At 40.7% G+C, this 10,000-nt stretch overlaps 1 protein-coding gene across 1 annotated transcript in view; it reads right to left on the bottom strand.

The window, feature by feature from the left end:
- The window catches only part of LOC138042678 (uncharacterized), a 14,843-nt gene extending 11,157 nt beyond the window's left edge, over positions 1-3,686 (bottom strand). The window contains exon 1 of the mRNA XM_068888635.1: positions 3,129-3,686. The gene's annotated coding sequence lies outside the window, so the exon portion shown is untranslated. The remainder of the gene's footprint in view (positions 1-3,128) is intronic.
- Between the last annotated feature and the right edge of the window lie 6,314 nt (positions 3,687-10,000).

The raw sequence follows: 10,000 nt of genomic DNA, 5'->3' as shown, positions 1-10,000 counted from the left end.
GTCACTGCGGAGAGACCAAGAAGAGATATAATCAAAATTTAGACAAGTATATGTAAAATGGCGAGAGGGGTTTGGCTTTTTACGGAAACGTATCGAGCTTTTGAATGCACTGCACAGTGACCAGAATCCATTGCGTTATGCTGGAGCCTCGCTTTGAAAAGGAGTCTTAAAACACAGTGACAAACAATCATCGACTTCTTGATCGACAAATATTTTGAACTCCGAGTCCCTGCCTCATCCGTCTCTGGCCAACTCGCGCTATAAACCTCACATATAGATTTCTTGATCACAATTACGGTTTTATAGTTGCCGTGAGTTCATGTAACTCTCACGCATTCTTTTCGGAACTAATGATGTGGTCATGCAGGGGTAATTCCAATTGGATTTGAGAAAAATGACAAAAACCTATTGAACTAACATAACCTGTCTAACAAATTGTAACTACCCATAGAACATCTATACTGCGGGAATGTTTGTTCAAGTACTCAAGCCGTGTTCACACTCAACGTTAATTATGATCAACGGAAGTATAATTCATACTCCATTCAATTATGGTTCTGTTCACATCTGCGAAAATTCAAATACAATAGGGTAACAACGCAGTGTGAGACAAAATGGCGCCGTATCGCGTGGCTGCCAAGATCATTATCACCATGCTTGAGGTGAGAAGAGAACCAAGGATAGCTCATGAGAACAGAAGATGACAAAACCAAATCTTCACTCCGTAAAGCGATTAGAAGTTTCGTCTGCTCATACCACCGCGTGTTCGCCATTCTGTTCAATTACGCACTGTAATTACTTCAAACAACCCGCTTGAGGTTGTTTGAAGTAATTATAATCCAGTTATAATCAGGGACTGTAATTAGTTGATGTGAACCCATTTCATATTTCATTCGATTATGATAGCCCTTTTCACGGTTAGTTTTTGTCATTTGCATTACCATACAATCTAGCATGTATGAGAGGCAATTTCGGGCTAATTTGTAGTTTTAACCCGATATTGCCTCGCACCCACGTTAGATTGCATTGTAATGCAGATGAGAAAAACTAACCGTGAAAAGGGCTATTTGATCACAATCGAGACCTAATGTGAACACGGCTTCATTCTTTTAAGATCTCCCGGAACGAAATTCGTTAACGATCAATTCCAAATGTGCTTTGAATAGCTCGTCTTTTGGATAAGTAAACCAAAGATATTTGAAATTACGCGATGAAATCCTTCGCTGCATATTGCCTCATCTTGAACTCTTCATTCTATCACGCATGCACAAATTTAACGACCTAGGACCCTAACTTTCTGATTGGTTCAGTCAATCTCAATTATCAGCTAATGTATTGTGTGACCTATATGGAAACTGATTACGTCAAGTGTTGCCAAGCTAAAATTTCCAAGTGTCCAAGCGTTCAGAATTAAAAGAAAATTGAATAAAACAATTCTATTCCATTCGCTCTTGTTGGATGTGAGACTTGTTATAGCCAACTGGGCGCTACGCGCTTTGTTGGCTATTTACTACGGAGTTTAAGATCTATGACGCGACGGTAACGAAAACGTCATTTAAAATTACAATTTCAGGTTTATTAATCTTTTTCGTCATTATGTCGGTTTGTCTGACTTCTAAAACTAGCGCAACTTTCCAGGAACTGAATTAGGAGGTGCGGTGTTGAAACTACGACAGAAAATTCAAATTCGCTGTCTTATGTTCACGTTCTCCGCAAAACTTGAGAATTGGTCATTTCACGTCACAGATTTCGTGAAAACGTGAAAGAAATGTACAAAAATGAAAAATGCGCGTGCAGAGCGTGCAAAGCTATTGTTCTTGCTCGTTAAGGTGATGTTACACTAGCCGATTTTTAACGCCGATTTTTAATCCATGTTACACGAGTCCGCTTTTAACGCAACTTTGTTGCGGCAACTGTATGTTTTAAGCCGCGGCTACACGAGCGATTTTTTGCTCGCGCTGGTGATGCGATTTTTTCGCATCCACCCTTGAACTGGCGACGCGAAAGGTGAAAAAATCGCAAGAAAAAAGTCGCCAGAGTTGAAACTTTCGCGACAAAATCGCAGAGATAGTTGCCCGTGTAGCCACCCTGCAACTTTTTGCCCGCGCTTGCGACACGACTAAAGAGTATTTAGCCAATGAAATTAAAGTAGGAACGTCTGTTTATAGTGCCCAGGTCTCTTGAAGTATGCGATTCGGGGGGCCTTCAATTTGTCGCCAAAATTTGTCACAAGTGAGGCCACCCTGGCGCGCAGGCGGAGTGACAAAATCTGAAAAAAATCGCATCAACGGCGCGAGACAAAAATCGCTCGTGTAGCCGCGGCTCTAACGCAACATTGCTCGCAACACTTGAACCCAGGCTCCTGCTCGACAAATATGGCGGACAATGAGTTAAGAAGACGGCGGCTGAAAATCATTCAGGTTCTGTAGTTAGTGGACGATTTGGAAGATGAAAAAGGAAGAAATCGGGAACGAATTATTTGGACGAGAAGTTGGATTAGACGGAGGGAGGAAATAGGGGTATATCATCGGTTAATAAGAGAGTTAGCTCTTGAAGATGTTGCGTTTAAAGTCAGCGGCGGGGGTGATACACGCACCAACACCAACAAAATTCGGGCACCAATGTCGCAGGTTTTGAATCGCTTTCAAAAACCTGCAACATGTTGCTGCAACAAAATGTTGCGTTAAAAATCGCCCTGTGCACCCTGTTACACGAGGCAACTTTTAACGCAACAATGTTGCCTTAAAAATCGGCGTTAAAAATCGTTCATGTAACATCACCTTTAAATATGCAAAATTTGTGACGTTTTAGTTGCCGTCGCGTCGTAGATCTTAAACTCCCTGGCCAGCCATCTCATGTAACAACGCGCTTTCGACATGGAATAATTGTTTAAGCCGTCCGTGAACAGCCAATAGTGGTATTTTTGGGATGCTTTTCGATAATTTAACGTTTGTAAAATACACGGACGTTTTACATACGCGATACGGAACTTTAACTGCTTGCAATCACCCCAAAACGGTAATTTAATTTTTTTACACCCCAAAAAAGGCTACTTGAAGTTCTCTTATTAGCTTGTGGAAAGAGAGGAAGTACCACTATCAGGTTGTGTAACTTAAACATTAACTTACCATTTATCGCTTGAGTAAAGGCGTTTAATCTTGTCCTCTCAGTGGTGGTCCTTCAACGCTTTTGTTCACTCCAATAGCTGTGGTTTTGCGTCTTTATACACCTCACTAGGAATAACACGTCTTAACGTATTCAAACCAGTAGTGATCCTTTCTCTTCCTTTCATCAAAATACAAAATACGCAGACTTGACTGGTAAAACTGCTCCAGTCACATCGTATACATAACAGACTGCTCAGTTACCACATCTTCGTACGATTACTCGATGCAATTAATTAGAGAGCTTTTGCAGCCACGACGGAAACGGCAACGAGGACGTCATCTCAAAACATAAATTCTCATTTGTTGCGTTCTCGTTTCCGTCGCCGTTGCTAAAGCTCCCTTAATGCTTTGAGACCCGACGCGACACTGCAGAAATGAGGTGTACTAACCTAGACACTTTACCACTACTAGAATTCTATCTGAACATTTCCCTCGAGTGCGTGTAAAGTGGGATTATTGTAGCCATTTTAGCGAAAGTATAACACCGAGGAACACGGTTTAATTCAATTGTTTACTTCTAGTGTGCCGTACGCCTTTTTACAGCTGTGTTTCACGCTTTTAAAATAATTTTACATTGTATCAATCAAATAGAAACGCTACTGCTGTACCAACAACTATACAAATACGTTATTCATGAGTTTAAGAATTCCTGAGTACGTAACTTAACATTTTTGTACTTAAGATTTAAACAATAAAAGAATCAAAACAAGTGTCTCGTGATCTCACCTGTAACCTTTGCTTGATTCATTTACTTGATAAAGGGCTTTTATACCATATTGGTGTATCAATGGCAATTCAGGCAGTTGTATTCAAAAATGTTTCTCTGTACCTACAATTGTAGCTTACAGGAGTGAGTTGGAATTCGGTAAGATCAATGACAACAACTAATTACAGTAACAACAAACTATTTCAAATCGCTTGGTTAATTTTTCGACGTTTGTGCAGGAATTGATCACATAAAGTTATTGATTCGGAAAAAGTTTCGCAGGTTACATAATTCACAGTAAAGATAATTAAGTGAACTGTTAATACCAATGCCGTTATCTAAGCTCCTCTACTGACTATCCTCACAATACCGTGGACTTCTCGGTGGTAAGATGTTTAAGGGGAACATCGTATTATTTGTGGTTCTTCAGATATCGTTTTCAAAAGTAGTTCGTGGCAATGAAGACCCCTGGGCTAATAATACAATCGATGCCCTAAAAAGCCTGCGGGAAATAGCTAATTTATGGGACCTTTGCACCAATACGCCAGGCGTTCAGCGACTGTTGGATTGTTACTTAAATGAACTCACTGATCGCCTCCCGCAGTTCGAACAATTTCTGACCGAGAGCCAACTGAAGGAAAAAGCATACAACTTTGAGATGTTAGATCTCAACAGAGAGCTTCAGAGGTTTGTAAGAGACACAACGGCCACAGTCGAGACGTTGTTTCCAAGTCCAAGACTGAAACAAACATTTACCATGACTTGGAGGCCTCTGGTATGGGCACTGCAACGAAACGTTGGCCGTGCCCAATCTTCAGACCCATCTGCCCAAAACGGGTACGTCTTACCCCTTCAAGACGCATGCTTTACTCTTCTTGAGAGAAAATTCCCAGCACTCTCAGTGAAAGATATTTGCCCAACTCTTTCAAAATGCTCCTCATCCCCTTTATCAGGTGACACCACTGCAAATGCCTGCGGCAAAGATGACAAATGCGATGTCAATAAAGCCATTCCACTCATGGTTGGGATGCTTTTCTATAAAGTGAGCTTTACATTCATTGATAAATTTTGTGATGAAAGATGCTCAGGAGAAAATGGTTGCAATATAGCAGAAGAGTTTTCAAGCATTGCCAAACAAGTACAGTTGATGAAGGCATTCACAACAATGCTTCCTGAAAACCCCCTGGATCAATTTTTCAGAGACGCACTGACAGAAAGGGCTTATTCTGAAATAGGAAAAGCCATGAAGATTATCAGCCAAAACGAGAACAACTTCGACCTTCATCTTTCCCGTTTAGCTTGTGAAGAAATTGAGGCTGAGCCTGGTTGTCAATTGAAGAGATTTTACCCACATTTTTTGCTGTTGAAGAAAATGAAAAATGAAAGGACTGACCCATTACATTCGGTAGACACCAGGGATCTTTCGCTTTATGAGAATGTGGACGACGCTAAAATCCTCGAGTTGAAACAAGGAGCCATTAGGCACAAGCAGCTTTTAAATGCTATAGACAAACTCAATGAAAACCTCGAGGCAAAAGTTAACGGAATTTCGTCTTATTTCGAAGGAGTCGCAAGTTTTGATGAAGGCGTAGCAAACGCCGACGTGGAGTTTATAAGAGGCAAACTAAAAACATTTAACACCAACTACGAGACACTTCAAGGAAAAGTGAAACGAGATACCACAAAGGCAATGGTTGCCATGACTGCAATTTTAACCACTCAGTTGGCAGAGGAAACAGCAGAACTTGTCTCAAAAATAGCGGAAGAATCCAATCCCGTAGCAGCAATATTTACTGGCATAGATGCCTCAGAGATACTTGATCAAGCGGGGAAAGTTGCTGACTCAGCAGCTCAGTTGGTACACGGGGTCTCTCTCTTCGCTAATTTAGGAAACCTCGCAACCGACACAATTGACCTTGCAAATGATTTAATTGACAACCAGAACCAAATTAAAACTTTGAAAACACTGGTCGACAAAATAAAAAATAACAAAGCCGATGAAATTGGTGAAGACGCGGAGGTGTTCATCGAAGAGTATTCTGCGTATACACCAAAGGTGGACAGAAGTCGAATGGCTAGGAACATCGCGCTATGGGGAGCATTTCAAGAATCTACCTGTGATCTTCTAAATGGGGTGGAAACGATTCGTTCGTCCGTCTTAAAGGGTGTGGCAAATGGCTTCCTATTATGTGAGAACTTGCAAGGTACAATCGCCGAGTTCGACGCCTTGCGAGAAAACATTTTTGAATTTCAGTTCGAGTTAGTGGACAGCCTGGCCAGGGTTGTACGCGGGAACTTGGCAAAAAAGCTCGCTAACTCCATTGACCAACAGGAAAATGACATGATCAAAGCGGACCAACTGCTTGACGGATTTCTAATGGCGCAGGTTGTCCTGCAATCTCAAGCATGGCTTTATTGCGATAAAGTGGAGTATCAAAATCACGGGGAAAAGGTTCGACCGTGTTCACCAAAAATAGGACTTTTCTCGGAAAGCGACCTCGATGAGCTGATAGCGTACAAAGACACTCAGTCACATACCACAATCGAACGCACAGTTCACATTCCGTCCAGACCCCAGTACAATGGAGATGTGGGTTTTATCAACGTGCGCGCCCTGGTGCAAGGTCTTTCCACGTCTTTCAGACTTCCTCGTAACGAAACATGGCTGCAAGAATTTCAGTGGGGCTTGATTGGAGAATCACATCCCTTTTACGTCGAGAATTTCCAGCTGTTTTTACTGAAGAAAGAATACAAGTCAGATGATGACGCGAAGGTAAAGACCTCCACTCGTGTTGAAGTAACTGCTGATTCAGAGGCTGGAAGCTACGTTTCTACAAACCAGGATAACTCTGTGCTGTACAAGTTACCGACGCAAAACTCGTATGTTACAGCTTACGAAGAAGGATTTAGAAGCTCAACCTGCTCAAACGAAGTCTCAAATCCATACAGCTTGTGCAATAACCTTCCCAATATATGCCTTACGTCAAGGAACGTAGCAGGCACCGGCCTTCACCCCACCATATTTTCCAGATAGATAGTTACCTATATATAGTATGCAGTCAGGACATCAGAGTGTTGATTGGCCGGCTCCCAACCCCGCAACTGACTTGAAATTCATCGCCAAGGTGAAACTGCGCATGCACTCCCGTAAGTCAACGAAGAAATGGCAAGTCGAAAAGATAGCTGACCAATCAGATTTATGTTGCCAAGGGAACACTTACCGCAAGTCACTGGTTAGAAATACCTGCATCGAATGTCCCAATGGATCGAGCTCAAGGCTGGGAGGTTACTACTGTGAAGTCGATTCTATTTCTAGCGGCGGCCGAAAAAAGCATCACGTTTTTCACCGCAAGAAATCCAGCAAGGTCTGAGTGGGGGGCACTTTCTTCGTCAGAAAAATACTTCATGGCCGTCTTTCACTTAGAAACAAGGCAGGTGGCTACCTCAACTAAAAAAATCATTTTCGGCTCTCGGAGTACCAAGGGGAACTGTTATTAATCAACCATAATCAATCATATTCACACTTCATCTATGTTTAATCGATCCATTGAGCGAACAGTCACTGAACAAAAGTGGATAAATGAATGACGGAATCAATCAACCAACCATTCAATTGTTGGAAAAGAGACCAGTTGTCTGTATGGGATGAGTAAATCAACTTTTAATCTCCACAAACCGTCGCTTTTCATACGTAGGTAAATGCAACTTGTCCAGCAATCAAAAGAACTCTGATTCTTTTATCTAAAGTACACACTTCTACCCTGACGCGATTAACATTTGCAATTTCTTTTCCAACTGAGAAATCGATTGGCACCGACTCCTTTGCATGACCTGTTTTCGTGAGTGACTAGGCCTAATCCGTCGTATAATTGGCAAGTAACTCTTTGAAAACCCCATGACACAAATGTATCGAAGTCCTAAACTATTTATCATATACTCCTGGCGTTCTGAAAAACCCAGAGAAGAATTTTATTTACGGTCTTACAAAGAAATTGGATTTGAATAAAGAAGCAACTGAAAGAACACTTATTACTCGGAATACCTGAAAGGTATCCGAGTTATAATCTGGGCAGAATTTAGTTTTCTGTGCAGCAAATGGACAATAGAATTACAAGGCGGTGATTTCATTGGTTAAAAAGCAATGTACTACACCCCTTTGAGCAATACATTTGACCTCCCTCTGTGACAAATAAATCAACACAGCAGCGAAGGAGAAGATTTCCGATAGCGAGAGACTTGAAACAGCCTCTCGTCCTACCGAATTTGATGAAAATCCGAATTTATAACCTACAGTGGAGCAACCAAATGATGGGTTCTATGTTGGAGCTTCAGTGTGATTCATTTTATTTCGTTTGCTAATTCAACGCCCAAGTTCCACGAGAGGGCAAATGACGCAATGCGATGCATGCAGCTAAAATGTGAAAATGCTGGATTCAGCCTTCTGGAATGTTATGAATGACATATTTACTCTAATCTTGCCTGTTGACCACATGACAAAATCGCCAGTACCGAACTTCCAGCAGCGGTATGTTATGAATGGCCAAATTTCTTAGTTTCTTTCTGCCTCAGCTGTTCTTTGTACGAACATCCGCCGATGTCTATTTCTTGTTTTAATCAATTGATAGTGTTAGCTACCTAGTGCTGGAAGTCACCGGCCGCAGCATTCATAACACTGTTAATTAATCTGGAAGCTTTGCAGCTGGATACCGGTTTTCACTTATATGTACCGAAATTGCATGCTTTCTGTGTTGTTTCACACGCGTTTGCCTCACCGGCTGCTTTCACTTGAAACCAGTTTATCTGATGTCACGCTACATGCTAAAAGAATAGACATAACGCCCACGTTATTTCCATTCCATCAACCTGTTGCAAAACATACTATTCCTGGTTAGCTGTGTCACCTGTTTAAGGGAAAGGAATAACATAGACCTCCCTTTTGGACCGGGTACATAGACCCGGTCTATTCTATGGACCGCCATTTATGATTTATTTTTTTTGCTTAAAAGTGTCCCATAGCATGTTAATGAGCTTTTTAACCTCAGAAAGGACGATTTTGTGACAAAGGGGATGTGTTCACTTTGTGACAATGGGGATGTGTTCACTTTGTGACAATGTTTAGATTGGGTATCAGTTACAAATTCATTTTGTCATTACTAACAATGATTACATTACCCAAAGAGAACAATAACAATATCTGTTCATTTATCACTGGTATTTTATTGTTATGAAATATGTTAATACTTAGATATATTGTTCATGTTGGGACTGGCTAATTTTGGAGTCCACTGTTGGATACATGAGATGAACTTTGTTGGGGCCTACACTAATTTGTGAAACGAAACTAAAAGAAACAGAAATACAGAAAGAATCCTAAACATTCTTTAAGCTAACCTTAGGCCTAAACAAAAGTTTTTAGGCCTAATGTTAGCATTGGTAAATGGTTTGGGTCGTACCTGCCCAGAAATTTTTGATCCATTTCGCAAAATAGTAATCTGACCAAAATTGCTATTTTGCTAAGCCGATCGAAATTGTCCAGACAGGTATAACCCTAGTAAATGTAAGCCCTTTCCAGAATAATATATAAAAAGGTTCTTTCCTGTTCTGGAAAAAAGCCAATCAGTTTCACTGTCCATGAAATTAAGATAAATTTATTATTTAAACAGATTAGTTTGTTATTTATAATATTACCGGTATAATAAATTGAATAAATGTATGATGTCGTAAGCTATTTTACAATGATAATTTAATTTCATTATATTGTCTTCATCAGAATGATTGATTATAAAACCATATTTCCTAAATTAAATAGATTTTCACACGGGAAAATGATGTGGGTTGGTGTCTTTGATCCCATTCATGGGTTAAGCAAAATCCAAGTGGCCCCTTCCATTGTAGCCTGTGCACAGATTCCCACTCTCCAAAAAAAAAATCTGAGAGGGGCGTCTGTGATTTACCGTTGTGTTCAATACCACGTGATTTTTCCTGGAATGTGTGAAAAATGATTAGATTGGTTGTTACCCCTCAATCATTACATAATTGAAACCAAGAGTTTTGATTGGCTTTTATTTTTATTTCTCCACATCAACACCGTGAGAGATTTCCCAATGAGTTCGAGTGTAATTTGTGC

The sequence above is a fragment of the Montipora capricornis genome, chromosome 3 (genome assembly GCF_036669925.1).
Source record: "Montipora capricornis isolate CH-2021 chromosome 3, ASM3666992v2, whole genome shotgun sequence".
Taxonomy (NCBI): Eukaryota; Metazoa; Cnidaria; class Anthozoa; order Scleractinia; family Acroporidae; genus Montipora; species Montipora capricornis.
The sequence above is the reverse complement of the archived record's forward strand: the minus strand, read 5'-3'. Positions and strand labels throughout refer to the sequence as shown.